Raw genomic sequence first — 6,882 nt, 5'->3', positions numbered from 1 at the left:
CCCGCCCCCGCCCTGTGATCCGGCACAGCTGCGGGAGCCACGGGCACTGTGAGTCCCAGCTGGGGCTGCAAGAGGCGTGGGGAGGTGCGCTGGAGGGGGACCCGGGCCCGGACCGTGTCCTCCCGGGCTCAAGGCTACAGCCGGCGGGGCGGGGAGGTGGGGGGTGCAAACAGAAGAGGGATTTTTCCACCTACTATATTTAAGGGACGTTTTGTGGATAACAACAAAATTTTTGAGGCCCCGAGCTGTGTCCAAGATGTGCTTCCTCTCTTTTCCTGCTTTAGGACCACGGAGAACCGGCGCGTTCTCCGTGGTTCATTGGGGTCGAGACTCCTTTCGCCAGCTGAGACCCCCCGGGTGGCGCTCAGCGGGGTTGACGTTAGGTTTCCCGGTAGGACTCGTTTCTGTACAAGCCCCAGGAGCCCGCGACAGATAGGTGTTGGGCCGTCACTTTCCCTTCTTCGGACCTTGATTTCCTCTTCTGAGTGGGAAAGTGGTTCTTTATTATTTTTTAAATTTATTTTTATTGTTGACTCTATTACAGATATCTCCCATTTTTCCCAACTCTGCCCTCCTAAACCCAGCCTCCGCCCCTCCCCCTTCAACACTCTGTCGCCGTGAACACGGGCTAAGCAAGTATGCACACATGTTCTTTGGCTAATTTCCTCCAGTCCCCTCAGCCCACAATACCCTCCCTCTGAGCTCTGTCCAGCTGTCCCATGTATCCATGTCTCTGTTTTTATTTTGTTCATCAGTGGTTTTTAAAGTCCCTTCAAATTTTTGGAGCATTTGAGGGGCAGAGAAACTTTCTACCCTCCTTCATAAATCAATCATCCACATCAGGCAGGCGCCTCACCTCTTTACTCGTCACAGAAAAAAACACTCCAGTACCTCTCCGCATTGTCCTGAGCCTCCTGTAGGCAGGTGTCTACCTCGAATATTATAAAGGCGCCCTCCTCTCTCCCATTTCCGTCTGTGTTTTCTGGGGTTGGAAGGTGTCAGCATTGTGCAGGGGCTTCCAGCTCTGCCGCCACCTGAAGACGTACACTGGCAGTGGGAAACTTTCGGAGAAGAAATGGGGACGGCTCGGAAGTGGTGGGGCGCTTACGTGCTCCAACCCGGCAACCCTCCGCCCCGGCCCCCGGGGATAAGAGTTGGGAGACAGTGCTCGGCTTCCTCCCCTCTCCAGTGGGTCTGTGGGAACTAGGGTGGGCCCAGCTCCACCTCCTTTGCCATTGTGATTGTTTACACAGAAAAGTGATCCAAATCTGGCCAGTCTGATTTTCTTTGGAATTTTTCTGCCAGAGCTATGGAGAGAAACTTTTTTTTTTGTTTCCCAACTGGAGTTGCTTAGCTGGAAAACTGTGGGACACCCTGCAGTTCTCTTGAAATCTTAGGGAGGGAAGACCCTGTAAGAATTCAGCTTGCCATCCGCGTGGCATTAGGCCTTACCCCGGGGGCATGTAAGTTCTTGTCAACAGAACGGAAACGAAGTGATGTGCATCTCTTCCTAGCCCGGACCTTGGAATTCGAGCGTGCCTTCTCCTTCTCCTGGAGGCAGCACCTACAGCCGACAACAATAGTGGAACCAAAGGAAGTAAGGAATTTACTAAGACTCGTTATATGCTGGGACACAAAGAAAGCCTTAACAAATTTCAGAGGATTAAAATAATTTTGAATACTTTCTCTGACCTCAGTGGAATTAAGCTGCTTGGGAATTAAGTAATACACCTTTTAAAACTGAGATATACTTGACATATTTCATTATACTTGGTAAGGTGTACAACATGTTGATTGACTAATGAAAGCTGCAATTCCTACACCGAACACAGCAAAATGTACCTGAGAGAAGTGTTTAAAGCACAAATAAATGGAAGACTATACCATGTGCATGATGGGAAGCTCAGAATCAGGGAGCTGTCAGCTGTTGCCAAACTGACCCGTAGATCAGTGCAACCCCAAACAGAATGTCGGCAGGGCTATTTGAGGAAATCGACGTGGCAATTCAAAAGTCATCTAGAAATGCAAAGGACCGAGAACAGCAAAGGCATTCTTGAAGAAAATTGGAGGACTTACATGATCAAATATCAAGACCTATAAAACATAGTATTTAACTACAAAGCTATAGTAGCTGAGAAAGTACAGTTTTGGCACAAGGAGAGACACATGGACCAATGAAAAGAGACCCACATCTATAGTCACTTGGTTCACAATAGAGGTGACATCAATGGGAGAAAGGATGGACTTTTTGATAAATGGAGCTGGGCCGATGGATATCCACTGGGAGACAAAATTAATCTCAACCTCTACCTCACATAAAATCAGTGGTGTTCATTGCGATCTAATGCCTCTAAATGTGAAAGGCAAAGCAATAAAGCTTTTAAGGGAAAACAGGAGAAAAACCTTTATGATCTTATACTAGGTAAATATTTGTTTAAAAGAATACAATAGTCTCTAGGAATAAAGGAAAAAACTGGTAAATAGGCAACTTTAAATTAAGAACTTTCACTCATCAAAAGACACCACTAAGAGAATAAAGAGGAGCCCTGACCACGTGGCTCAGCTGGGCATCGTCCTGCAAAGCAAAACATCACCAGTTCCATTCCCCGACAGGGCACATGCCTGGGCTGGGGGCCAGGTCCCTGACTGGGGCACGTGCAGGAGGCAACTGATTGATGTTTCTTTCTCACATCAATGTTTTTCTCCTTCCCTTCTTCTCTCTAAAAATAAATAAAATCTTAAAAATAAATTTATAAACCAAGCCAATAGGCCACTGAATAATATGTCTATCTTCCTACCTTACTAATGTGTGTTTGTAAGGATGACCTGGAAGCCAGGACTTTAAAATTCTCAGACTCATAGAGTCCATGCCTGAACCTGGTAATACTGAAAGACATGGCCCCAGCCTCTGCTCAGGGCTCACCTCCAGTTTCTTCCCACCTCTGACTCCATCCTGCACTGTGAGGGGTCACACATACCTGCATGGGGGCACTGCAGCCAGGAAGCTGGAGTTCAATCCACAAACAGCTCTTTGGCTAGCACCCAGGCCTGGGGTGTGCCCGCGGGCAGTCCCATTGACCCTTGGAGAACGAGCCCAGGGAAGGAGCCTGTGCAGCCCAGGACATGGGCTGGGCTATTTAGACAGTGGATTCTGGTTCTCAGACACCCAGCATAGTCTAGAAAGGGGTGGCTGTGTCCTCGACATCCAAACGTCTCACCCGTGGGGAAGGTCACAGCTAGGGCAGGGCAGACTGGGATCCTCTAAAGCCAGGACCTTTCTCACTGGGCCCGAGGGTCATGCTCCTAAGAAACAAGTTCCGGATCCTCGTCTCCCCTCTCCCCTCTCCCCTCTCCCCTCTGCCCTCTCCCCTCTCCCCTCTCTCTGGGCTTTGTGTCCTATACTTGGACACCAAAACAACCCCCATTTGTCTTTCCCTCCTGGTCTCTGATGGCACCATGGTCACCTGATGCTTCCAGCCCTTCTTGCTTTACCTCTTTACCTCTCCAGTCTTTGTGAACACCGTGACCAAATTAATCTTTCCAGAGCACAGCTGTCATCGCGTCTGTCCGTATAGCAAAATGGCCACGGTCATTGAAGCAACATCCTCAGTTTCAAATCCGCAGCCTTCCCACCAAGTCTTCTTCCCACTGCGTCTCTCCTGCTGCACTGACCACACTCTTTCATCCAAAGTCTTAGAAATGCCCTGGTCAGCATCAAGGTCAAATGAAAGTCTGCGGGATGTAGTTTTAAAGGTGAGTGTGCGTTACCCCTTCCAAAACTGATGAACTATGTCCCAGATGGATCATAAAGTCCCTAGTAATCAAAATGTTTAATTAGTCCACAATTTCTGTCTCACAATCATGCTGAATAAAATAAGACTTACTCTTTCTTTAGCCTGAGGTCTTGGTTGCTCTTTTACACTTTGGAGGTGGAACTGCCTCACCCTTCAACAGAGCCTTTGGGCCCCTCCCGGAGGAAGAGTGCCCGCTCCACCACCCCACTCCAGGGAACTGTCAAGGTCAAAGGCCCTGTCAGTTCAGTTCTACATTTCAGCCTGTCACATAAGGCCTGTCCATGATAGGTAAAACTTTCTGAAGGAAGAAAACTTCACAAATCTTTTTGAAGAAAAAAAAAAGTTATAATTGTGATGAGATTTTTAAAATATAACCAGGAAATTAAACAATAAAGTGAAAAGCTCTCATGCAAAGGAAAAGTTTAATTGAAAATGCTTCTTCATCCCTGGCTGATATAGCTCAGTGGATTGAGTACAGGCTGCGAACCAAAGGGTTGCCAGTTCAATTCCCAGTTAGGGCACATGCCTGGGTTGCAGGCCAGGTCCCCAGTAGGGGGCGTGCAAGAAGCACCACACATTGATATTTCTCTCCCTCTCTTTATTATTCTCTTCCCCTCTCTTTAAAAATAAATAAATAAAACCTTTTAAAAAAGCTGACATAAAAAAAAAAGAAAAGAGAAGAAAGTGCTCCTTTTGACCTGACTGGTGTGGCTCAGTGGGTTGGGTGTCATCCTGCAAACCGAAAGGTCACCGGTTCAATTCCTCCTGCTCAGGGCACATTCCTGGGTTGTGGGCCAGGTCTCTGGTTGGGGGTGGGAGAGAGGCAACTGGTCATGTTTCTCTCCCTCTTTTTCTCCCTCCCTTCCCCTCTCCAAAAATAAATAAGTAAAATCTTTTTTAAAAAGAAAATGCTCCTCTGCCTTTCTCTGACAGACTGGTTGCAGCAGGCTCTCCTTGCGTATCATGTTGTACACATGTTTTTGGACGGTGTGTCTTCTTTCCATGAGGTTTCTCCATGAGCTCTCCCACCCCAGTTCGTGCGTCCCACTGCTGCTCATTCTGCCACAAAAGGGGACGTGGGTCTGGGTTGAAAAATCGGTTTTCCCTCCTGTGTTTCTTTCTCTTGTGAGTCTGTCTCCTTTACTACTCACACGGGAAACTTCGCTCTGACACCGGTGTTGGGGGGGTTTCCCCACCGGCAGTTCTTCAGGACACCAGCTGGGTGTCCTTCGGTTCAACTCAACCCTGCCTGAATTACAGCACCTCCCAACACTTTTGTCATCAATGCCTTGGATCAAGTTCGCTTTTCTTTCAATACCTAAGTGGCTTCTGTCTTCCTGAACAGACACAACTCAAACACTGCAGTCTTTAGGAACTTCACGCCAGTCAAGGAATGGGTGATACTTTGAAGAGGAAATAATTCTCAGAGGCTGGGCACCGTTCATACGCCCCCACCTTTGTTTCCTCAGTTGCAAGGGGAAGTTATTAACACCTCATTAAACTGATCTATGGAATAAGTGGGATGATGTAGGGAAAAAGCCAGGGACACAGCCCATACCTAATCCACCTCTAAGTCTATTTCCATCCAGTTTGAGCCCCTATTCCTTTTATTGTTCGCAAGAGACAGCAGCTGGAACGTTCACCCACAAACCGAAGTTTGTGAAAATCCACAGGAAGTAACTGGGAAGAAGCCAAGTCGATTAAACTGCTTGGTTATTCACCACCTCGGTTCACCACCTCGGTTATTCATTGGTCCCAGGGCCTAATTTCCTTTCAATTCCCCACAACAGAACTTTTGAAGACCCACAGTTGAGTGTTATTTTTATGCCTGGATGGAGTAAAACATTAGCTTCTTTCTCATGCTCTAATCTAGTTCTTACTCCTCTAGATAAGCAAGACTTTCAATGGTTCGGAAACAGCCGGCCTTCGGGAGGCCCATGCATAAGTCATGATGTTTGCGTGTTACCAGTATCACCTGTGACGTCAGCAGCAGCTCGGCTAACGGGTGTTGGAGCTGCCACTGTCTGGACCTGCCGTGTGGATGTAAATACATTCCGGTTGCTGGTTAGACAAAGCAAACTGGATTTCTTACATTTAAAGTAAACCCTGTCCATTCGCTCTTTGGCTTTGAGTGTGGAAAGTGTCTTCGCATCCAGGTAAGCAAACATGCCACGTTCCCCCTTGGTGGTTCTCCGTGGCGGCCTGCGCTCTCCTGGTTGGCCATCAACTCTGCTCTTGGCGTGAGATGGGGCTGGCTGATTTTTGGCGTATTCAGAAGCAGGGATAATTACATTTTCCTTTCCTTATGTGTTAAGCTCTTTGTTATCTGGAATGACTCATTTTATAATACATTTTGGTGTTAAAATGTTTCATTAACAGAGCCCATACTAAGTACATTGTGTGAGTGATCCATTTAAAAATGAGAAGCCAAGATTTGCTAAAGTAAAAAAATAATACTAGATACAACAACCTCTTTTTTTTGGGTAATGCAGGCAGTGAGCCAGTATTTAGTACCTCCTCCCTCCACTTGTGGAGAAGGACTTTCCGCCACCTGTAGCTGTAAAGACTGGAAGGTCCCAATCGCTCTGGGGCAGGAGGGGGGATTCCCAGGTCTCCAGAGTCCTGTCAAACCCAATTAAAATGATTTGAGCAAAACAAAAAAGAGTGTGTTGGAGGACAACTTTTTGCCTGAATCCAAGGGTTTAAGCAACATCTTCAGGACTTGGTCACACTGTCTCCATCCCTCGGGGGCTGTATACACAGGCAGCCCCACTATGGGGGCAAAGCAGCTGCCGGGAGAGAGAGAAAGAGAAACATACCTAGATTGTGGGTTCACATACGGGAGGCAACCGATTGATATTTCTGTCTCTCTCCCTTCCTCTGTCTCTCTAAAATCAATAAACATGTAATATCCTTGGGTGAGGACTAAAAAAGAGAGAGAGAGAGGAGGAGACAATATCTTTCTCTCCACCATGTGAGGACACCACAAGAAGCCATCTAGCTGCAAACCGTGAACAGAGTCCTCCCCAGACAGCTGCCACGACCTTGATCTCAGACTTCTAGCCTCTAGAATTTTGAGAAAGAAATC

The sequence above is a fragment of the Desmodus rotundus genome, chromosome 5 (assembly GCF_022682495.2).
Source record: "Desmodus rotundus isolate HL8 chromosome 5, HLdesRot8A.1, whole genome shotgun sequence".
NCBI classification, from domain to species: Eukaryota; Metazoa; Chordata; class Mammalia; order Chiroptera; family Phyllostomidae; genus Desmodus; species Desmodus rotundus.
Note: the sequence above shows the minus strand (reverse complement) of the source record.